Source organism: Microcaecilia unicolor, chromosome 4 (genome assembly GCF_901765095.1).
Source record: "Microcaecilia unicolor chromosome 4, aMicUni1.1, whole genome shotgun sequence".
Classification (NCBI taxonomy): Eukaryota; Metazoa; Chordata; class Amphibia; order Gymnophiona; family Siphonopidae; genus Microcaecilia; species Microcaecilia unicolor.
Window position 1 is genome coordinate 146,115,194 of NC_044034.1, and position 25,766 is coordinate 146,140,959.

The window sequence follows — 25,766 nt, forward strand, 5'->3', positions numbered from 1 at the left end:
GTTTTTCTTTGGTGAGAGATAATGATGTAACTGATTGTGATGGTTCACAGTAGGTTCAGGCAGACTATGATACATGGCACAGAAGCATCCGCTCTCACAAGTGTTGCCCCTACAGAATTCTTTCGCTCCATTACAGAACTGTGATGCCCCTGAAAATCGAACTGAGGTGGAACAAAAAGCAATGAAGGTGCCCAAAAGAGAAAAGACACCTCCAAAGCATTAATATTGAAACTCATACCAGGAAACTGTTGCTACTAGGGGATTCCATTATCAGAGGCAGTAACTTTGAAACACAGTTCAAGGGGCCATGCAAAGTGAAACGCCTTCCAGGCTCTTCAGCTACCATGAGTACCAAGCAAATAATGACTATAATCAGAGAAGAAACTAAGGAGTCAAACACTGATGTTGCTATCCACCTAGGAACAAATGACCTGGCCAGTAATATCCCACTTGCAGCACAGAGAGGTTTTCAGGAGCTGGGGGAGGGGTTAAAACCTTTGGTACAAACAGTAGCTTTTTCTGAAGTACTACCTACTTTTGGAAAGGGAGAGAAAAGATCGTGAAGTACTGAAAATGTTAATAGCTGGCTCAAAGCCTCTTGTCACCAAGAAGGTTTTAGGTACATAGGAGGATGGGGCAATATTTGGAAAAACAAAAGACTATATTGTAACCAATGGGCTGCATCTTACTGTGGCGGGAAAAACAATCCTTGAGGAGAAATTTAGACAATATGTTTCTAGGCATTTAAACTAGAAGACAGGGCTGGCATATGGAGGCAGGTCACTTCCAGTGGTCACCCCCAGCTAAAGACAAGATGTGACCGTAGAAAAGAAAGCAATGAAAACAACAAACTTAGCAAATCACTTCTTACCAACAGAGCAGGACATGAGACTAAACAAAAAACTAAATAGATGGCAAAAATGCCACTGAAATGTAGATGGAAAGCGATGACCACAAATGCTCGCAGTCTAAGCAACAAAGCTCATGATCTGCAAGTCCTGATGCTAGAGGCAGACTTAGACATTGTTGCAATCATGGAGACATGGCTCAATGATTCCTGTGAATGGGATGTAAACATACCAGGCTATAATCTATTTAGGAAGGATAGAGATGGTTGTTAAGGTGGAGGAGCAGCTCTGTATGTGAGAAATGATATCGCAGCGACTGAAATGACAGGGACCTGGGGAAAGGAAGAAGCGATATGGATCACCTTAAAAAGAGATGATAGAATTTCTGTCCACATGGGTGTTGTCTACAGAACTCCGACACAATCAGATGAACTAGAGAAATATCTGGTTACAGATATCCAAAAGTTGGGAAAGAAAACAGAGGTGTTGTTGCTGGGAGTTTCAACCTACCAGATGTGAATTGGAAAGTTCCATCTGCGGAATCGGAAAGCAGAGAGATCATGGATGCTTTTCAAAGTGCTCTGCTCAGACAAATGGTGACAGAACCCATGAGGGAGGGAATGACACTGGATCTGGTGCTCACAAATGGGGAAAGTGTGTCAAATGTCCGAGTGGGTGCCCACCTGGGCAGCAGTGACCATCAGTCTGGTTTGATTTGACAGCTGAAGTGGAGGGCAGCCACTCAAAACTCAAAGTCCTGGATTTCAAGCATGCTGACTTTAGTAAAATGAGGGAATAACTGAGGAAGGAGCTGATGGGTTGGGAGGACATACGAGAAGTGGAAGGACAGTGGTCCAGGCTGAAAGAAGCTATAAATATGGCCACAAACCTTTATGTAAGGACAGTAAATAAAAGCAAGAGAAAAAGGAAACCGATATGGTTCTCCAAGCAAGTGGGTGAGAAAATAAAGGCTAAAGAGTTGGCATTCCTGAAATACAGAAAAACTCAAGAAGAGGAACACGGAGAGGAATACCGGATGAAACTGAAAGAAGCCAAGAGAGAGATACGACTGGCGAAAGCGGAAAAACAAATGGCTAGAAATGTAAGGAGGAGTGACAAAATTTCTTCATGTATATTAGTGAAAGGAAGAAGACTAAAAAGGAAATTGTGAGACTGAAAGATGCTGCGAACCGCTATGTAGATAATGATGAAGAAAAAGCAAATTTGCTAAATAGATACTTTTGTTCTGTTTTCACAGAAGAAAATTCTGGAGAAGGACCGCGATTGACTGGCAAAAATACATATGAGAATGGAGTGGATATAGCACCGTTCATGGAAGAGAGTGTGTATGAACAACTTGAAAATCTAAAGGTGGAGAAAGCTATGGGACCGGACGGGATCCACCCCAGGATATTGAGGGAGCTCAGAGAGGTTCTGGCGGGTCCTCTTAAAGATTTGTTTAATAAATCCTTGGAGACGGGAGAGGTTCCGTGGGATTGGAGAACGGCGGATGTGGTCCCTCTTCACAAAAGTGGTGATAGGGAAGAAGCTGGAAACTACAGACCAGTAAGCCTCACTTTGGTTATTGGAAAACTAATGGAAGCGATGCTGAAGGAAAGGATAGTGAATTTCCTGGAATCCAATAAGTTGCAAGATCTGAGACAACATGGTTTTACCAAAGGTAAATCATGCCAAATGAAACTCACTGAATTCTTTGACTGGTGACCAGAGAATTGAATCAAGGACATGCGATAGATGTAATATACTTAGATTTCAGCAAAGCCTTTGACACAGTTCCTCATAGGAGGCTCTTGAATAAACTTGACAGGCTGAAGATAAGACCCAACGTGGTGAACTGGATTAGGACCTGGTTGACAGACAGACGCCAGAGGGTGGTAGTTAATGGAATTCACTCGGAGAAGGGAAAGGTGAGTAGTGGAGTGCCTCAAGGATCGGTGCTGGGGCCAGTTCTGTTCAATATTTATTTATTTTATTTATTTATTTTATTTACATCAATTTATATACCGTATCTTGTTGCTACTGCAAGACAGAAAGGTTTACAATTTATAAAAAAAAAAAAAAAAAAAAAAAAAAAAGCAGTACAATAAGTACAAATTGGACAAACATATATTTATGAGTGACATTTCCAAAGGTTTAGAAGATAAAGTTTGCCTTCTTGCAGATGATACCAAGGTTTGTAACAGAGTGGACACCCCAGAAGGAGTGGAAAACATGAAAAATGATCTGCAGAAGCTAAAAGAATGGTCTAAAGTTTGGCAATTAAAATTCAATGCAAATAAGTGCAAAATGATGCACTTAGGGAGTAGAAATCCATGGGAGTTGTATGTGTTAGACGGTGAGAGTCTGATATGCACAGACAGGCAGAGGGATCTTGGGGTGATAGTATCTGAGGATCTGAAGGCGACGAAACAGTGTGACAAGGCAGTGGCTGTAGCCAGAATGATGCTAGGCTATATACAGAGAGGCAGAAGAAAGGAAGTGTCGATGCCTCTGTACAAGTCGTTGGTGAGGCCCCACCTGAAGTATTGTGTTCAGTTTTGGAGGCCGTATCTTGCTAACTTGAAGCGGTGCAAAGAAAAGCTACGAAAATGGTATGGTATTTGCGTTACAAAATGTACAAGGAGAGATTTACAGCCTTATTTTCGAATGTGATGGGCGCCCATATTTCGACCCAAATCGGGAGATGGGCGCCCATCTCGCAAAGGCGCCCAAATCGGTATAATCGAAAGCCGATTTTGGGCGTCTTCAACTGCACTCCATCGCGGGAATGAACAAAGTTGACGGGGGTGTGTCGGAGGCATGGTGAAGGCGGGACTGGGGCGCGTTTATCGGCCGAGGAGAGATGGGCGCCCTCGGCTGATAATCGAAAAAAGAAAGGCGTTTTACAGCGAATTTGGGTCACTTTTTTTGGACCCTTTTTTTTCATGAACAGGTCCCAAGAAAGTGCCTTAAATGACCAGATGACCACCAGAGGGAATCGGGGATCACCACCCCTGACTCCCCCAGTGGTCACTAACCCCCTCCCACGAAAAAACCCCCCAACTTTAACAAATTTTTTTCCAGCCTGTATGCCAGACTCAAATGCCATACCTAGCTCCATCACAGCAGTATGCAGGTCCCTGGAGCAGTTGTTAGTGGGTGCAGTGGACTTCAGCCAGGTGGACCCAGGCCCATCCCCCCTACCTGTTACACTTGTGGTGGTAAATGGGAGCGCTCCAAACTGCCCCCAAAACCCACTGTACCCACATCTAGGTGCCCCCCCTTCACCCATAAGTGCTATGGTAATGGTGTAGAGTTGTGGGCAGTGGGTTTTGGGGGGGGATTTGGGGAGCTCAGCACCCAAGGGAAGGGAGCTGTGGACTTGGGTGCCCAGTTGGTGTCCTGGCATGTGAGGGGGACCAGTGCACTACGAATCCTGGCCCTTCCCACAACCAAATGCCTTGGATTTGTTCGTTTTTGAGCTGGGTGCCATCATTTTCCATTATCGCTGAAAAACGAAACCGTCCAGCTCAAATCTGCACAAATCCGATGCATTTGCTGGGCACAAACCGTATTATCGAAAAAAAAGATGGACGTCCATTTTTTTCGAAAATACAGTCTGTCCCACCCCTTCACGTACCCGTTCTCGGAGATAGACGCCCCATCTGCGGAGATGGGCGTTCGTGTTCGATTATGCCCCTCTTACTGATCTAAACATGTATACCCTGGAGGAAAGGAGAAACAGGAGTGATATGATACAGACGTTCAAACAAACCTTTTCAGAGACGGGAATGCAGTAGAACTAGAGGACATGAAATGAGGTTGAAGGGGGCACTTGGGAAAAAATGTCAGAAAGTATTTTTTCACAGAGAGGGTGGTGGATATTTGGAATGCCCTCCCGCGGGAAGTGGTAGAGATGAAAATGGTAACGGATTTCAAATATGTGTGGGATAAACACAAAGGAATCCTATTCAGAAGGAACTGATCCACAGAAGCTTAGCGGAGATTGGGTGGCAACACCGGTAATTGGAAAGCAAAGCTAGTGCTGGGCAGACTTCTACAGTCTGTGCACTGAAAATGGCAAGGACAAATCAAGGTCAGGTATACGTATAAAGTATCACATACAATGAATTTATCTTTTTGGGCAGACTGGATGGACCGTACAGGGCTTTATCTGCCATCATCTACTATTTACTATGTTGTACATTGAGCTCTTCCTCAAATCCTCTTCTCTTCTCTTCTCTTTTATCACATAAGAACATAAGCATTGCCATAGTGGGACAGACTGAAGGTCCATCAAGCACAGCATTCTGTTTCCAACAGTGGCCAATCCAGGTTACAAGTATCTGGCAAGATCCCCAAAACAGTACAATACATTTTATGCTGCTTATCCTAGAAATAAGCAGTGGATTTTCCCAAGTCCATCTTAATAATGACATAGACTTTTTTAAAGAAGTTATCAAAACCTTTTTTAAACCCCACTAAGCTAACCGCTTTTACCACATTCTCTGGCAACAAATTCCAGAGTTTAATTACATGTTCAGTGAAGAAATACTTTCTCCAATTTGTTTTAAATTTACTACTTTGTAGCTTCATTGCATTCCCCCTAGTCCTAATAGTTTTGGAAAGAGTAAACAAGTAATACTCATCTGCCATTCCACTCCACTCATTATTTTATAGACCTCTATCATATCTCCCCTCAGCCATCTTTTCTCCAAGCTGAAGAGCCTAGCCTTTCCCCATAGGGAAGTCATCTCATCCCCATGATCATTTTTATCGTCCTTCTCTGCACTGAATATTGCTGGAGCATGGAGCATTTGTAATTTGCAAAATTCAGACTATTTGAATCCAGGTCATGCCATGAACAAACTTGCACATTCTCCACGGATTCTTTATAGGTCATTCAAAGGCCCAGATCCATGCACAAACTAATAAATAATTCATCTCTACCACCTCCCACGAGAGGGCATTCCAAATATCCACCACCATCTCCGTGAAAAAATACTTCCTGACATTTTCCCCAAGTCTGCCCCCCTTCAACCTCAATTCATGTCCTCTAGTTATACCACCTGGCCGTCTCTGAAAAAGGTTTGTTTGCAGATTAATACCTTTCAAATATTTGAACGCCCTGTTCTATAACATGCATGGTTACAATTTATGATGTACAACTCAATGGGGGCGTGGATATAGGAGGAGTGTATGTCATTAACTCACCCAACTGCCATTATCTGGGTGTCTGTTTTGTTCAAAGCTAAGTATCTTTGATTTTTTGAATAATGAGTATGTTATATGCTATTGAAGAAACACAGTTTATTCCATTGAAAAAACACAGTTTAGAAATTATAATATTTTTTGAAAAGAAAAGGACCGATGAAGATTTGAGGCATGCAATGTGCATTAGACTATTAAATATGAGATATGCTATCTTGTCATTCTGAGGGTCCACATAATACATTTTTATATATCTAAACAGACAAAAAATGAAGGTCCCTTTTACTAAACTGCATAGGTGCCTACACCTATGCAACTCATGTCAATTTGGAGTTACCACCCAGCTACCATGTGGCCCAGGTGGTAATTTTGATTGTTACGCGTTTCCACTACGCACACCAGAAAATAATTTTTATTTTCCAGCACGTGGCAAAAACCGAGTGGTTATCATCATTCTACACATGTAGACCATTATCGCCCGGTTAACACGTAAGATCTTACTGCTAAGTCAATGGATGGTGGTAAGGTCTCAGACCCAAAATGGACGCACACCAATTTTTATTTTGCCACACGTCCATTTTTGGCCCCAAAAAAGACCTTTTTTGCAGGTGCACTGAAAAATGGACCTGTGCACGTCCAATACACATGTCTACACCAGCGCAGGCCATTTTTCAGTGCGCCTTAGTAAAAGGACCCCTCAGTGTTTGATAATAAACTGGAGTTCTTTGAATATAGAGATGAGCATATAAATTATCTGTTGCTGGGATTCATTGTTTTTGATTAGCTGGGTACAAGCATTTCCACCAGGTTCAGAGGCATAAGTGCCCTGCCCAAAGGTAGGCACAAGATCCACCCTTTGCAGAATACTAGTTTAGCATGAATCTTCCTGGTGCTTAATTTGAGTGCCATTTATTGAATCCCCCCCCCCCCCCCCCCCCCCCCATGTTTTATGGGCAATGACACTGTACATTCCTAGCAGACAAACATATTGATAACAAAATATTATTCAGCTGTGGAAAGAAAAACAGTTAATTTCTCTGTTCAGTTCAATGGATACAAGGGTGTGATGCCCAAAAAGATGTAATTGCTAAGTGTGAATCTGGGTTTTTGACTGGCTGTGATGATCCTTCTGATCTCTGTATCTCTAAGGTGTCAACACTCAACAGATTATTCAGTTCAGTTCTGTTCATATTTCTAGTTTACTGTGTGCAAGATTCCTTCAACATTGGGTACATTTTACGTTTACCAGTACAGCTCCATTAAATATTAGAGATTCCCATATATAATAGCACTATTATGTTTTAATCATACTTATTGCGATGCAAGCTCTCATTTACACACAGAGATTAACACTAAATCATCTATAATTATTCAGCTTTTCTTTAAAAAGAACTGATTGTGCAAATTTCTATGAATAATCTACAAGTAAGACTTATGTCTAAGTGAAATTATCTAATTTAGGTGTATCAGATAAGGTATTCAAGTGTAAAAAACAAATGTGGTTTTAGTTTGCATAATTTCTATGAAAAAGTCTCATAAAAGCCTTGATGCGAGACATTAATAATTAAAACTTAAGGCGCATTACCTTTAATGCAGCAGTGCAAAATATTCCATAATTGCGGTATGGCTACAAAAAAAGCCCCTGATTTACAAATCTAATTATTCTACTACTTTATAATTCCATATTTTAAATCAATACATAGATAAATGCATGGGAGTTTGTGGTTTCATTCCCAAGTCTAACATCTGCTCCTTAAATTGGCCTGTACTAGAGATGCTGCAAACGCACCCCTGGGGATGACGGAGGAGTCTAAGCCATCCTGCAACCCTGTTTCTATTGGCTACATTTTTCCTGCATATGTACTAGTTTTGGCCACTTGAACTGAGATGCTTCAGTGACTGAGAGGGCCTCTTTACTGAAGCACAAATTAGCATGAGGTAACAGATACTACATGGTCATAATAGTTACCGCATGTTAATTTGTATGGTAACTACTGCCGTAGCATGGGACAGAAAAGGGGTAGAGAATGGGTGGGTTAAGGGGTTGTATAGTCATTGCTGCAGAAATGGGCATGAAGTTACTGCGCTTACTGCAGAAACGTTTCCTGATAAACATCAGATAACCCCCACCCCCTGATCCTGCTGGCACTACCAGGGATATCTCAGGTGGGCAGAAGTGATCCTACTACTACTATTTAACATTTCTAAAGCACTACTAGGGTTATGCAGCACTGTACAATTTAACATAGAAGGACAGTCCCTGCTCAGAGAGCTTACAATCTAAAGGACAAATGTACAGTCAGTCGAGTAGGGGTCGTCAAAATGGGGCAGTCTAGATTTCCTGAAAGGTATAAAGGTTAGGTGCCGAAAGCAACATTGAAGAGGTGGGCTTTGAGTAAGGATTTGAAGATGGGTAGGGAGGATGCTTGGCGTAAGGGCTCAGGAAGTTTATTCCAAGCATAGGGTGAGGCGAGGCAGAATGGGCGAAGCCTGGAGTTGGCGGTGGTGGAGAAGGGTACTGAGAGGAGGGAGTTGTCCTGTGAGTGGAGGCTTCGGGCGGGAACGTAAGGGGAGATGAGGGTAGAGAGGTAGTGAGGGGCTGCAGACTGAGTGCATTTGTAGGTAAGAAGGAGAAGCTTGAACTGTATGCGATATCTGATCGGAAGTCAGTGAAGTGACCTGAGGAGAGGGGTGATATGAGTATATCGGTTCAGGCGGAATATAAGACGTGCAGCAGAGTTCTGAACGGATTGAAGGGGGGATAGATGGTTAAGTGGGAGGCCAGTGAGGAGTAGGTTGCAGTAGTCAAGGCGAGAGGTAATGAGAGCGTGGATGAGAGTTCGGGTGGTGTGCTCAGAGAGGAAAGGGCGAATTTTGATGATGTTAAAAAGAGGAAGAAGCGACAGGTCTTGGCTGTCTGTTGGATATGCGCAGAGGAGAGGGAGGAGGCGAAGATGACTCCGAGGTTACGGGCGGATGAGACGGGGACGATGAGGGTGTTGTCAACTGAGATCGAGAGCGGAGGAAGAGGAGAAGTGGGTTTTGGTGGAAAGACGATAAGCTCGGTCTTAGCCATGTCCAGTTTCAGGTGGCGGTTTGGACATCCATGCAGCAATGTCAGATAAGCAGGCCGATACCTTGGCCTGGGTCTCCGCGGTGATGTCTGGTGTGGAGAGATACAGCTGGGTGTCATCAGCAGGGCCGTGCCAACACGGTAAGCGAGGTAAGCATGGCAGGGGGGCGCTTCCCTCTGGGGGGCGCCGCTGCACCATGCTCACCTCGCTCACCCTCCCCCCAACATCCCTTTTTCTTTTTTTTTCCTTTTTAAATGTACCTCCGTGGCAGTTCCGGCAGCGCAGCGTCAGTGAAGGAGGTGGCGCTCCCAACGTCGCTAGCCTTCCCTTCACTGTGTCCCGCCTTCTTCTGATGTCAAGGAAATGACATCAGAAGAAGGCGGAACATAGCGAAGGGAAGGCTAGCGACATCGGGAGCGCCGCCTCCTTCACTGACTCTGCGCTGCCGGAACCGCCACGGAGGTACATTTAAAAGAAAAAAAAAGAAAAGGGATGTTGGGGGGAGAGAAGAGGCCGGGCAGTTGAACAATGGGAGCGGGAGGGCAGGGGAGAGACGAGAGCATGGTTGCGAGGGGGGGTCATGGAAGGGAGAGAGGGGAATTGCTGGAAAAGGATGAATGGAGGGGGCAGGGGACAGAGGAACATGGATGGGCATGGATTGGGAGGGCAGGGCTCAGGGAGAGAGGGGAATTGCTGGATAGGGATGAATGGAGGGACAGATGGGCATGTATGGATATGGATTGCAGGGCAGGGCTCAGGGAGAGAGGGGAATTGCTGGATAGGGATGAATGGAGGAGACAGATGGGCATGGATGGATATGGATTGCAGGGCAGGGCTCAGGGAGAGAGGGGAATTGCTGGATAGGGATGAATGGAGGGGGCAGGTGACAGAGGAGCATGAATGGGCATGGATTGGCAGGGCAGGGCAGGGCTCAGGGAGAGAGGGGAATTGCTGGAAAGGGATGAATGGAGGGGGCAGGGGACAAAGGAGCATGGATGGGCATGGATGGGAGGGCAGGGCTCAGGGAGAGAGGAGAAATTGCTGGACATAGAGGGGAGGGAAGAGAGATGAAGGAGATGAAATGAGGGAAAAGGAAGAGAGGAGGAAAACTGCACATGGATGAAGAAAATAGGCAGAAGCTGAGGACCAGAAATGAAGAAGAAAGGAGGAAAGGAAAGAAATAAATGGAAAGGAAGCCCTGGAAAGGACAAATAGCAGCAGAATCAGATACTGGGCCAGCATGATCAGAAAAAGAAAGTCACCAGACAACAAAGGTAGAAAAAAATCATTTTATTTTCATTTTAGTGTTTGGAATATGTCCACTTTGAGAATTTACATCTGCTATCTTATTTTGCAATGTATAGCAATTTGTTTCTAAGAATATTGCTGACAATTCCTGTCAGTGTGGCAAGTGGTGAGCGATCATTTTCACTGGGGGGGGGGGGGGGGGGCGGGCACGCCGCCGCCCCCAACTGATAGTCTGGGGGGCGCCAACTGATAGTCTGCAGGGGGGCGCCAGAGACCCTAGGCATGGCCCTGATCATCAGCGTAGAGATGATACTGGAAACCATGAGATGAGATCAGTGAGCCAGTGATCCCTGAATGCTCCTGACCTATTTCTACCTAGGTTCAAATCTGGCCCTGACCCCTAGTGGCATTCTCATAGTACTACTGCAAGGGGTCAGAGCTGCCATTTTGAACCCAGATGGTAACAAGTCAGGAACATCCAGAGATTGTTCCTGCCCTGCCACTAACCCAAGGAAACTCCTGGCAAGTGCTGGGTGGGGGTGATTAGGTGTGTGGAGAGGATTATCTGATGGTTATAAGGGGATCTTTTTATTTACCATATCCTGCTGCAGTAAATGAGTCAGCAAATTGTGCAGTAAGTGCATCTATGATATCTTCTGATGCATTGACCATGTGGTAAATTGGGCCCTGTGCTATAACTATAGACCAGATGCTGGCCATATCCCCAACAGTGTTTGCAGTTACTGTACATTCATTTTTTGCAACTATTACATGGTAACTGGAAAAAAAATTACTACACTTTTAAAAACAGATCCCTGAGTTGGGGGGGGGGGGTGATATTGGGGGTTAAAATGGTTAAGCAGTAAATGAAGACTTATACCATAATTCTTGTAGAGGTCAACTCCAGGTGAGCTGGAAGCCAAAAAGAGTAGGATTAAATTGTCTAACCCAACAAAAATAACAATATTCTAATGGGCATATTGCTCCTTTAAGGTACCAATGTACTTTAGTACTGCTCCTTTTCCGAAGGAACAGACTGGAAAGATAACATGATTATCAAATTTCCAATTGCTTTGCTGATTCAATCCTATTGTTCCCTGCTGGTACAGTTACATTCTAGTGCTCATGTAATAATGGGCATTCTACCAGTACAGATTTTATACAACAAATAAGATTTATTGTGTTATAATACCTGTGTTTATGGTTTCAGACATTAAAACAACAGTGTCTTTGACTAAGAATCCTCAGATTTTCTGTTTGTGATTCTTCCGTGGCAGTCTGGCAGAATATGCTGAGAGTTGAGAGGAGAGGCTGTTTCGAAAGTAGGGGCTTCATCTTAACCAAGATGAAACTCAGCCGCTGACACTAACACTTAAAACGGGACAGATCAAGGGAAAAGCCGACAGTCACTCACTAGTGAATCAGTTGGAGGGAGATATTTTTGAAGGATACTAACAAAACAGGGAACTTAGAGAATCCCAATAGAGAGATTGCAATGAAAGCAAACTAGCACCAGTGCCTTTCTCCTCAATCCCATTTACTCTTCAACTTATCTGATCCCCAAGTCAAAGTTGGACAACATCAATCTCCAGTTGCTGCTGCCCTGGTGATTCCATGCTTGAAAATGACATCTCATGTCTCGCCTTCAATGAAAGCAGATCCCTAGTACTTATATAGAGGGTCACTTTATAACAAGGCACCTACTATAAGCATTGGTTATGGTGACTATTTCAAGCCTACTCTATAAAGAAAAGGAGATGTCTACACCCGCTCTCTCTCTCTCTCTCTCTCTCTCTGTCTCTCTGTCTGTCTGTCTTCCGTTCCTTGCCTACTTTTCTTTACAGAATACTAGTGCATGTGGCAGATAGTATGTGTATATCTAGGTGTGATAGCTGGAGTAAATGACCATAACTAAATGTATGTATGAACATGTGTAAATTATAGTATCCTATAATTTACATCATACATGTGTACTGTTTATTTATTTTTAGTATTTATATACTGCCTAGACCTAGGTGTTTTACAATATTCTTTTTCAGGTGCTGGTACTGGCCCTAATGGGCTCACAATCTAGTATTATATTGTACATGGGGCAATGGTGAGTTAAGTGACTTGCCCAGGGTGACACAGAGCTGCAGAGGGAATTGAACTCAGTTCCCCAGGATCTCAACCTACTTCTGACCATTGGGCAGCAGTGGGAATCAAACCTGGTTCCCCAGGTCTACAACCCATTGCACTAACCATTAGGACACTCCTCCACTCTACCTGCACATCGCCCAACTTCTGCCCATGCACAGGCCCACCTGAAAAGTGTGCACCATCAAAGCATGGTAAATCATTTTCCACTACTTGGTATTCCATAAGAGGTCATTATACATGTGAGGAACCCACATACTCATGTAAATGATTAGAATACTACTACTACTAATGCACTTTGCCATCTGACAGCAGGTGGCAGCTTTTAGAGTTATCCTTAAAGTGAGATATAATGGTAGCCACCTTGGAGTTTGCAGTCCCATTGGTATAAATTATCCATAGAAACTGCATCTGCATTTGAGGTACCCTATATGAAAATGTTGGCATGTCCATATCTGGCTGACAAATTGACATGATGGTTCCTGAGCCAAAAGTGCATCAGGAGATAAACTTTCTGATATTCTGGAAAAAGGTGAAGGCCTTTGTATTCGCCATGGTGCAAATGTAGATGTCCTGGTGGAGAGAGACATGCTTATTGTCTATTACAGAGATGGATCATATTTCTCTCTCTCTCCATAGAGAGTGCAGGATTTTCATGTTTATCCTAGCACTTATGCACATCTCATAAGCCATAGGCAGATATGTCATTGAATGGGCCTTCTAGACCTGAAGATCTGCACTGTGGGAAGAGAAGTGTTGCAGTGTCCTGGAATGTGTTGCACTATGGGGACTACAGGAGCTGAGACGGGAGGGAAGGAAAGGAAGTAGATAAGGGAATACAAGAGAGAATGCTGGGCTGAGGGAAAGGGCTAGGAAGATAGAGTGAGTTGGAGGAAGGGGGAGGGAACGGACAGAGAACATGTGAATACTGGGGTGGAAGGGGAAGCCCAGAGAGAGGGTATTGGTGGGAGCAAGGGGAGAAAGAGTGGGCAAAACAGAGTAGAAAGATAGTGCTGGTAGAGGATATAAAGTGTCAGAGAGGGGTAGAGAGAGAGAGAGAGTGGAAGATGGGGAAAGGGAAAAGGGAGAAACTTATAACAGCAAGAAAGGGAGAAAAGGAGAGAGAGAAAGTAAGAGAATTGGGGAAATGGGGGGCAGAGAGAGTGCTGGGATGGAGGAGAGGATGACAGAGAGAGAGAGAGAGAGAGAGCATCAGGGGGAAGAGAGAGACAAAAAGAAAATGCCAAGCTGAAGAGAACCTCTGAAAGAGAGAGAGAGAGAGAGAGAGAGAGGAAGGGGTGCCTGGGTGGTGAAAGCTAGGACCATGGCAAATGCCCTGTAGGTGTCCTTCAGGTATTGTGTATTTTTGCAATTTGGTTTATAGTTTTTACTATTATTTTCATTCACTGCCTCAAAGGATCTTCAGTTTAGAAGGTGGTATATAAAGACTCATAAGTAAATGAATAAAAATTGGCAAAAAATGTAACTGTGTGCTAGAAAGAACACAGGCATAGTTCAACATGAAATCTTTGTAGATACTATCCCTTCCCCTATCTAATCCTGTCAACTTCCCACATGTAAAGGTATACAGTGCCTGCACCAAAGGAGGGGGCAATCAAAAGACTGGGGGTTACAACTGTGTTTACCTGCTTAAAAATATCTGATTATTACTCCCAACAATAAAAGGTTTGAACAAAATACAGAGGCATGCAATCTCTTCTTGCAGTCATCCGATAAAGCCAGGACTGCTATGACACTACAGTCACAATGTCAGCCTTTCCCATCCTTGCTACTTTCCTCCCACCTCATCCTCCTCTCACAATCTCAAATCCGCCAGGAAAAATCCTTTTTCAAACTGAACCCCATATGTTAAAGCGTGGGTAGGCTTGGATAGTGCTTTATTCTAAAAAGCAAAAAGTAACAAGAAAGATCCATTCAAGTGTTCTGTTTTGCATATTTAGCTCCACTTCATAACATTTGTTGAAAGTGACTTTCAAAGACTGCCAAAGAACATTAAAGCTAACGTCCTTAGGTGATGGCAAAAAAAAAAAAAATCAGTTTCCCAGGGTCATGTTCCATATCAATGATTGCTTGCCCCTGCCAGGATATTTATCTGCTGGAGCCTGAGTATCAGTAATATATTTTGTTTTCAGTTTACATCAGTCAATTGTCTCACACATATTATAGCCTCTGTTTCACCAATATTATGCCAGACACAATTATTTTGCCTTGATTTATGTATTTTGTGTCTCTACAAGGTCACATGTGCCTTTCATTTCTCATGTCCCCTTAGAAATTATTTTAATTGCTTCTTTTGAAAACATTGTAAGTCGGAAGAGAAATTTGAAACTGACACTCCAAATCTACACCGATCATCTTAGCCCGTCACATTCATTCCCATTATCATTTCTAGTTCCAGAACATTGTTAAGGGCTTTGAACAGTGTCAGGGTTCTAGGATATTGATAAATGACATGCCAATAAGTGTCCTAGAGGGGTGATTTCTCATCCAACAGCACATCATTCTACTCTTTGTACCCAGATATGATTTCAAATTGACTGAATATTTGTCTTGCTTAAAGTTGGTTTTATTGTCAATGCTGTGACCTCCATCGCTGTTTCATTACAGTCTCATGGTCACCTGCATAAGGGAATCTTTTACTAAAGGAATAAAATGGGACCTGCTGCAGATAACTCAAGCTAAGCTTTAGTAAAAGACCCCCTGAATGTTTATAAAATCATGCACCCAAGAAATAGATCACAAATCAAATGAATTAAAAAACAAAATTCAACCAAAAAATGGCAGGACCAAGCCGGCTCCCGCTTCCCAGATTTATCCACAGCAACCCTCCCAGATTCCAACTTAACTTACCCCACCCTAGTCACGCCTATGCCCCTGCTGGTCCTGTACCTGCATATAATATATATTTAAACTGCTGTGGTTGTACTACAGAAAAGTGGTATACCAAATCCATGACCTTTACCTTTACTTCAAAATGATGTTGGCGTGCCCAAGACAGTGCCATTTTGAAGTGTGATATTAGCAGGCTAAGAGCAAAAAGGAATCACTTCTACCTGTTTTCACCCATGGATGGGGTAAAATATGAGTGGGGGCTGAAGGAAGAGGGTCTTTGTGGTAAGCCCAGGTAAAGGGATCTTCTGCTCACAGGCTTTATCAGCAGAGGTGGGGTCGGGGCAGGAAACGGAGGCTAGTTGCTTGCAATTTGAAAACAAATACAAATTAATTGAATTTGATGTTTTCCTTTCTTTTTGTTTTCAGAATGAAATGCATAAGACATCACAATGAAAAGTTTTTTTTTCATGCCTTGCATATTAAACTATGACTTCCTGTTCATAAAGAACACACAAATCAGAACTGAGAGGTCCAGCTCAGAAAGTGTCAAGTTCCACTAGTATTTTAGAACAGGATCTGCCGATGTACAGGCCTCTTCTAGAATCTGTATGCATCGGTAGTATGTGGTAGGAGTGTCCATTTTAAGAGCATCACATCCAGGGGTGAAGCCAGACCTCGCCAGGAGGGGGGGCCAGAGCCCGAGGTGGGGGGCACTGTTTAGCCATCCCCCGCCGCCGCCCCCCTGAGCCGCCGCCACCGCCACATTGGACCCCCCTGCCGGCCTGCCGACGATCCCCTTGAACCCCCCTCCCGCCACCGACTCTCCCCCGCCATCGCCGCCTGCCCCGCCTCTGCATCAGATACCTTTTTTGCTGGCGGTGGTCTCCGAACCCCACCAGCCGAAGAGTCTTCTTCAGCACCGGAGTAGCGCCTTCGTTCAACGAAGTTCCTGCGATCAGCTGTTTCGACGCCTTAAGTCCTGCACCGTGCAGGTAGCCCTGTGCAGGACGTAAGGCGTTGAAACAGCTGATTGCAGGAACTTCGTTGAACGAAGGTGCTACTCCGGCGCTGAAGAAGACTCTCTTCGGCTGGCGGGGTTCGGGGACCCCCGCCAGCAAAAAAGGTATCTGATGCAGCGGCTGGGCAGACGGCGATGGCAGGGGGAGAGTTGGTGGCGGGAGGGGGGTTCAAGGGGATCATTGACAGGGGGGCCAGGGCCAAATCTACGGGGACCCAGACCCCCTCAGGCCCCACGTAGCTACGCCACTGATCATATCAACCATATCAATACAGCAACATAAATCTGTATGTGCTGGCACATATGCCTGTATGTTGGTATTACAGAACATGGATGTGTGTTTTGGAACATACATGTGTATGTCAGCCATTTGAGAAACATGAATGTTTATGTTTCAGCAAACTGTCACAGCGCCCCAAAAACAGTTACTTTTGGGAGGGTCAAAAAACACAGAGAAATAGGGAATGCACCTGTATCTTTTCGCCCATCCTAGTCCCACCCAAAACACGCTACACCATGCCCCCTTGCCATATGCACATACTCAGGATATGGACTTCTAGCTTTCTAAGCCATGCAAGCTGTTGAGTACATGAAAAAGCCAACATGGAACTTTCTCCATACCAGCGTATTTCCTATAGTCAAACCCCACTACCTTGGAGTGTCTACAGTATGGATTTCCATGTGTAACTAGCAACTTTATCAAGTGGCATTTTACACATGTATCAATATACACATTTAAGAGAGGAAGTTATCAACGTGGCTACCGTTAAGATGTGTTACTTTACTGTTAAGCCCAGTTATTGGTAACTAGGTCTCATTGGATAAAATGGGACCTGCGCTAAATAAGCATGAGTTAGTGGTAAAATAGCACATTGTAACGATAAGTAACATTGATAATTACACCCCTAAATGCTTGTGCTTCCATGTGGTAAACCCATCTCTTTACCACTGCTTTTGACTCCTAACTCACTTATCCTGTCCTTTATCCTCACCTCTTATTTCCTTACCCTTAATTGTTCTGTCTGTTTACCTGTCTTATCTAGATTGTAAGCTCTTTGAGCAGGGACTGTCTTCTGTGTATGGTGTACAGCGCTGCATATGCCTTGTTGCGCTATAAAAATGATAAGTAGTTAGATAGATAGACAGATAGATAGTAATTGGGAATAGGGCTTCTAAAGTAACCCTCTTTGGGGCATGGTTATGAAAATGGGCTACTGTTAAGATGTGTTATTTTACCACTAACCTGTGCTATTTTATGTAGTGAGACCTAGTTAGTAATAACTGGGGTTAACAGTAAAATAATGTCTTAATGGTAGCCCACATCAATAACTTCATTATTTTATTTTAAAAAATTAATTCCACTCCCTTCAAAAGTGATATAATTTCTCCTGAATCACTCTCTTAATCATGTCAGACTATTGAATCAAATGCAAATGAAGCAATGAATTAGTAATATTTTGAAGTCTTTAGATGTTCCTGTTCAGTAACATATCTACACCGTTGAATGGAAAGACCAACAACAGACACAGCAAAGTATTTTAAAAAGCCAGAATAACCAGGTGAAGAATTTCATATTTCTAGGCACTGAGAGAATGCTGAGATAAGTGACTAAAATATGAAATTCATATACAAGTTTACAGTCATTTTCATTCATTTCAAACCTCATAGTGAACTACTACATCTTTTTTTTTCAACTCAGCGTCTGTTGTTCCAGTCCAAATGAAACCCTTTCAATTTAGAAGCAACAAACTGTAAAATTTTCTACACATTGCAATGTATATAGCTCCAGTTCACAAGTCCAGAAGATTTTGAGGAATAAATCCCATTTCTAATTTGATTAGAGCTTTTGTCACATTTGAACTCTGTTGTATATGTCATTGCTTTGTTGAAATATGAATATTTATACCAGGTTGTTTTCTATTAACAACCTTTCAATGATCCCGTCATCAGTACATAGAAATGGAAATAGAACTTTGGTTCTGTATTCTGAAGTCTTTTCCCTTTTACCTTAGCAAAGGACTTTACATTTCAGATGCCATCCAATTCTAACCAAACAATAATAATAATAATTAGTAAGCACTCACAGAATGTTTGTGGTGGTCCCAGCTTTCATGCCCCACCCCAATGTGTTCCAGGTCCTCTCTCTTTCTCCCTCCCCCATACTCTCTCTCTCTCTCTCTCTCTCTCTCTCTCTCTCTCTCTCCTTTTTCCCACACACCACCTCTCTTTTCCCTTCCTCAGGGCACTTGCTTTCTGCCCCCTCCATTCACCCAGGGCACTTTATCCCTTCCAGCCTAGGCATTCTCTCTCTCTCTCTCGCTTCCTTTTTTCCCCTGCATACTTTCATAACAAGGTGCCTACATAAAAGTACCTAGAAACACATTTATTTATAAAGGCTGCATAGGACCTATATGACTTTATTAAATAGGCTCTGAAAACTACCCTTATTGCACATAAATTCTCTTACACAAATGTAAAACCGGCTCCAAATATGTAAATATATGCATGTTCTCTATGCCTGTAGGCACAATACAATTCCACCTAGCTCCATCTGAACTGCATCTCTGGGAATGTATGACTGGCCACTGTTGGAAACAGGATACTGGGCTAGATGGATCGTTGGTCTGACCTAGTAAGGATATTCTTATGTTTTGATGTGGACACATGCATCTGGCTGTGCTGTTTTATAACGAGCATATTCCACATTTCAAAAATGCCTTATAAAATTCTTCCCCCCCCCCCCCCCTCGAACATATGGGGTAATGGCAGTTCTGAAAAGCTAGCTAAGTGGGTAAATTATACCCATGGACTTGATTGAGGTCCACAGGCTTAGATCATTTTCTCATACCCTGGGAAAAAAGAAACGCTACTGCATACTCATTAATGAGATGAAAAAAGCAGCATGTCTTCTAGAGGGTTAAGTATATTTTATAGTGTTTGCGATTCTTGACAGGAGAATTTCAGTTTAGATCAATTATCAGGCGTAGCGTGACGACAAGTTATGGGCTTCATCTTTTTATGGCCCTAATTTTACAGTAATTTATGCATGAAGTCCATCACATTTCTAGGCATGTTGAGTAAGAAAATTGCATGAGATATTTCTCTAGTCTCGTATGCTTGACAACTTTCACAAGCAAGATTCTTGATGGCTGTTACAGTGATTGGGGGGATGCGGGTAGAGCATTTCCATCTTTGTAGGCTGTCATCTCTTTAAGACTCCAGTGCACGGAACAGAGTACATACATATGGTAGGATTCTCATAACAGAGTGCATGTAGAACAATCCGTGTGTCTTCAGTCCAGGAACATGTAGCATTCTGTGTAGGGTAAGAGAAGTGAAGAACACTGCCCTCAAGAAACTTATTTTTTTGGAGGGGGGGTTCAGGAGAATACATGAGAATACACTCGGGAGACAGCAGACTAGATGTCACAGTCTAGAGGAGATTCTAAATGTTATTCTTTAGAGTACAGACTAGATGTCACAGTCTAGAGGGGATTCTAAGTGTGATTGCAGAGGGCTTACGGTGCTACCAGCAGTGCTTCCCATTTTTTAAATATATATATCATATTAGCAAAAAGAATTTGCGACTTCTGTACAGCAAGTGATACTGACAGATTCTCCTAGACAACATAAGAAGACTCCTGAGGCAGGCCATTGGGCCAAAACACAGCCGTGTCGAGTCATTCTTGCTAATTAATAAATCCTAGATCTTACAGCATCATCATCATCCAGTCATCTTTGCTGTCTCCCAAGTGGAATATAGGAGAATACCTTAGGGACTAGATTCTGTAAATGGTGCCCACATTTGGACACTGTTTACACAATACCATTTAGCGCCGGAATCTGTGCCCAAATTTGGGCATGAGATTTTACACCATTAGTTGTGGATCTACCATATTCTATAGCACTGCATGCAAATTCTAGGAAAGCCCATGACCTGCCCATGCCCCTCCCGTGGCCCCACCCCATTTTGGATTCATGCATAAGAATTTATGTGAGTGACTTAAATATATACCAGAGTGTTGTAACTGATTCCACATTATATGGAGTCACATTATAACGGGTCTATAATGGTGTACTCAATTATTGGCACTAATTGGTTCATTTGCTGTTTTAGCTGCATTCACATCTCAGGATAGCCCTCAATTTTGTGCAGTAAATTTGCATGCCACGTACAGAATCTGGGGGATAATGTATTGATTATAGATTGTTATATGCTATACTTATATTTAACAGACTTTATATAATGTAAATAAAAGTTCATTTTATAATAAAATAAATGTATTACTTACCAATAGTGTGATTCAAATATCATCTGATTTCTTAGATCAGGCCTGCTTTTGATCTTTTAAAGTCTCTAAAATATATCAAAAGCTTTTCATATGATATCTGGCAAATTGCAATATTTCTTCTTTCCCCTAAAGGGAAAATAGCCTTACGATGTAGAACCATCTTAATTAAATCATTAATTTTAGTAGAACTGAAATTAGACTTTCTATGGTGTGTAGCCACATGGAACAAGCTTCCAGATGGGTTATGTCAGATTACTGATCTATTTACTTTTAGGAAACAGTTGAACGGATATTTGATTCGTGGGGGTTAGGTATATTTAGGTAACGAGTTGGGTTTTGAGCATAGTTGCAAATACTTTTTTTTAAGGAGGACAGGAATTATAGGTATATAGAGCTTGGTAAATTATTAATGCTGTTTTTTTTAGGGTTGTTGGGGTTCGGTGAGGGCTAAATGGCTGTCTTGTCTATATGGCTTTAGGTTTTATGTATGTTAATTTGTAACCCACCCTGGAACTTAAGAACAAGATAACAATCATAGGGGTCCTTTTACAAGGCACACTAGCAGTTTTAGTGCACCCATGATTAGCGCACGCTAAATGCTAGAGACGCCCATAGAAATATATGGATGTCTCTAACATTTAGCATGTGATTATTTGTAGCGCGTGCTAAAAACACTAGTGCGCCTTTGTCAAAGGACCCCTTACGGATCAATATTCAGTCGGCGTCTCTTAGCACTTCGCTGACAGCCACCAGCATTATTCCCAGAAATTCCATGCTGGGTCATGTCTGGGTTCCAGCATTGAATTTCTGAGTTTCCAGAGCTGGCTAAACCATAAATTATTAAGTGCGATATTCAGTACTTAACCTGCTATGGGTCACCATATAAAGATAAGACTGACTTTTATGTGGTCCTATTTATGTGGTGACCTTAGCCAGTTAAGTGCTGAATATCAGATCTTAACCGGTCAAGTGCCAATTTCGCTCCTGGTTCGCCCCCAAAATAGCTGGTTTTGCTATAGACACTAACCTGTCATTTTCAAGAGCACTAACTGGTTAAAAGTGCCACTGAAAATGACTGGTTAGCCCCAAAGAAGCAATTAAACCAGTCAGGAACCATTTCTCTTGGTTAAATCTCTTTTGAATTTCGACCCACTAGTAAGTAAATAAGTCTGTATCCCAACAGAGATAACTTACTTTCATAATGTAGTACGGCTAAAGTTAGATGCACAACTATTTAAAGTCCCATACTCTTGCAAATAAAACTCTACAGCACAGGCTTGTTGTTCTCAAAGGACCTGTCATTTCAGGGTTTATTCCTGTTGTTTCAGGTTATAGAAATGCTCTTTCAATGATACCTCACAAAGTGGTGTTACGTGCAGTCAAGCTATCAGCAGTCGTGACAACTAGTGAGCAGTACTGAGCCACGCCCTAGCCATCACAGCAGACCACTCACCACTCAGTACTGTCACACCTATGTGCTGCCCCTACCCATGTTAAGCAGCTAGAATGAGATTTATACTGGATGTTGTAACTCATATTAGCCGTTAGTGTGAATCTACACTAATGTCTAACACCAAAGGAAATGTTGTTTATATTTACTGTGTCATTTGAAACAGATGCACATCCCTATTGCAAATGCTTAATCTTATCTATCTCCAATTAAAAAGAAGTTCTTTGAGAACCACAAGCCTCTTTTCGCAAGCCTGCCCTAGGCTGGTTCCTGCTGGTCCAATCAGGAAATAGAAACCAAGATTACCAGATATGCAAGACACAGTTAAAGATGTTCTGGATATAGCATACTCTCAAGAGGCAGAGTAGCTCTTTCTGATTTCAAGCTGGCTTGTAGATGATAGCTATTAACACGTGGGGAAAATGCTGAAATTTTAAGGACACTGGAAAGAACCTACCATTTCAGGGTTTATTCCTGTTGTTTCAAATTAGAAATGACAAGGAAAATGCCACTAGGGGTCATGGCAGCCATTTTAGGAAAGGAGCCATGATGGGTAGGAATGAGTGAGTAGGCTTTGCTTCTGCCTGAAGGACCTTGCTAAACTATCAGGGCATTAAAAGGTAGGTCTGGGGAGTCTACAAAGGGAGGAGGGGAAGGGAGGTAGTAGTAGGGGGCCTGGTCTTGGCTTACTGGCTTTGGGAAGAGAGAGGGGCATCATGATCCAGGAGACCTCAGAAATCCTTTAAACTGCTACGGAGAATAACTGGGCACCAGCTGATATTCAGACCAGTGTCCAGTTATCTTTGCGGCTAAATTAGGACAGTCTTTTTGCTGTCCTAACTTTAGCTGCTCACTTAACCAGTTAGTTGTGTGTATATTACTTGAAAATTATTCCGTAGTTGCCACATGAAGAATTAAGGGCAAGGGCTCAATCCAAAGCCCCTTCTTTAACAAGGGTGTGGCACTCTGCCTGTTTCTGCTAGGTGTCCAGCTTAGTCATGGTCAGGGGGCGGCTGGAAGTAAGGGGCAGCTCCCTAGGGTACCCCTTACTGTGGCTGGGCTATTAATGTTTTAATCCTATTTGCCGTGAATTCCCCTGACCCTGAATGGACAGCTTACAGGCAGGGAGGAGATTGGGCAGTTATTAATATAGCCACACCCTGAAGCTCACACTCATTCCTTTACTCTTCGGACATAGCATTCTCTCCCTCCCCCTTTTTTACAGCTTAGTGGGTGGTAGTGCACAACATGCTTACCCCATTGCTGGTTCATGGAAGCAGTACTCTATATGAGTTTATTGACTTGTATGTACCAAATTGTCACAGTGGATGGTCACCTGAGCTAATTTGGACTATTTGTTTGTTAACAAGTTGCACTCCTTAATTTTCACCCAGCTGTGAGAATTATGGTGTAATCCTGGGGTCATCTGACCTGGTATCATAGCAAGGAGGTCCTTGCTGTATCCCCTAAGCTCCAGCTGGGCAGGGCAGCAAGCAGCAACCATCAGGCAAATGGGTAAACTACCTAGCTGACAAGATGGGCAGCACATTTTTGGTTGGTTCAAGTTCTGTTAAATTGATTACTAATTCTGTAAGATAGCTTGAGTGTTGGTCAAAGTTTACTTCAGTCTGTTATCCTACTCTTAAGTGTATATGTGTGCAATTTTACTATTAAGCAATAAAAGATATCCACAGGAAACACCGATGTGTTCAAAAATGATTTGAAATGGAGGAAAAACCTCAAATGCAAAGAAGTACTCCGTCGTTGAGTCTCACAACATAAGGGAGGTCGCTTAAATCATCATGGGCAAAAACCTCCTATGTCAAAAGTTAAGCTGCTATGTTGTTCTAACCGTGTATTTCTACTGAAGAAATCTGTAGCTAGTGTTCTCCTATGCCATTGATTGATACATCTGTTTGGCACTTGTACTGAATGGAAAAGGAGTGGAGTTAACATTATCTAATTGTTGGAAGCTAAGGGTTGGGGGAAAAATGTTCAAGGTTTTTTTTTTAGAGGGGGTGTAGATGACACCTGACGGAGAAGCAGTTGCCTCTTCCCATGTTATTAGTGCATGGTAAGTGCTGCAGCCATGCAATCACTGTTCCATGTGCTAATTTGTGCAGTAATGGCAATGAGTGGAACCAGATCAAGATGTTAAAGAAAGTTCAAGGACTTTACTTTGAGGTGGCTCAGGAGAACCCTTCCACATTTGCAACTGAGAGGAAAAGATTCAGCTCAGAATGGATAAGCTATAAGATGCACTGCTGGTTTAAGTGCTTTCAGTCATTCATTAAACATTTTAAAAAGTAAGTTGGATTCATTCCTAGAGGAATAATGGTATTAGAAGACATTCGAGTTCACAGACATTGATATGTGATGATGTACAGATTTGTTTTCATTATCTAGTTAGAGTCAGGAACAATTGTTTTTAAACTCTGGAACACAGTTAAGTGAAGTTCAACAAAAATTTTACTTTTGTCTCAGCATCTTTATCACAAACAAGTATCCAAACTGGATGTCAGTGGGTCAAGATAATCTTTGAACCCAAAATATAAAATGATGATATAACAGGTTTTGTATTTTAAAAGAGAATTAAGAACATAAGAGTTGCTATATTGGGACAGACCATCTAGCCCGGTATCCTGTTTCCAGCAGTGACCAATCCAGGTCACAAGTACCTGGCAAGATCTCAAAAGAGTAAAACAAAATTTTATGCTGCTTATCCTAGAAATAAGCAGTGGATGTTCCCAAGTCCAACTTAATAATGGTTTATGGACTTTTCTTTTAGGAAATTATCCGAAGCTTTTTAAACCCTGCTAAGCTAACTGCTTTTATCACATTCTCTGGCAACAAATTCCAGAGTTTACACATTGGGTGAAAAAACATTTCCAGGGCTTAACTTGTAGGTGCAAAGGAAACAGAGCTATGAAGCTGTGGGAGGGACAAGAGGAGCTGGATTAGGGAGTAGAGTGACTGTTCTCTGCTCTGTTTGAGCCTCACCCCTTCCCTCCTCTTCCCTGCAGGCTGTCTGGAAGGGATGGGCTGGAGAAGGACACCCCTGCTGCACTGGAGTCTGAAAAGAAGTGGCAGAACTGTGTCCCAGGCCATTATCTCAGAAATTTTCAATAAGCAATGTAGAGCATCTGTAACCATGGAAGGTAAAACAAAAAAACAAACCAAGAACGTGTTTAATGTAGTACAACTAAATAGAACAGAATTTGGTGTTTGTTATGACAAATTATGTAACTGAGGTTAACCAATAACTTAGGCAATCATTTCCTGAGAGATATTAGAAACATCTCCTGATTATGAAAAACAATCATATTTAATAAACATGTAGCTTGCTAAGTTATGAGCCCCAGGGCAGGAATTCTTAAGGAAATGGTAAAATTGATTTGTGCTGATGGGTATTGCATGCAATATACAGACCCAGAGTTCTAAAATCTGGAAAACAATTTTCACTTAAAAACAAACAGGGTAATGCAAAGATTTTAAGGTTTATGATCACTAATAATCATTGCAAATATTAGAAATTAATACAGTCACTTAATTTCCGACCTCAAATGTGGGTACTCGGTTTTAGAAATGCTCTTTCAATGATATCTCATGAAGTGGTGTTACGTTCAGTCACGCTAT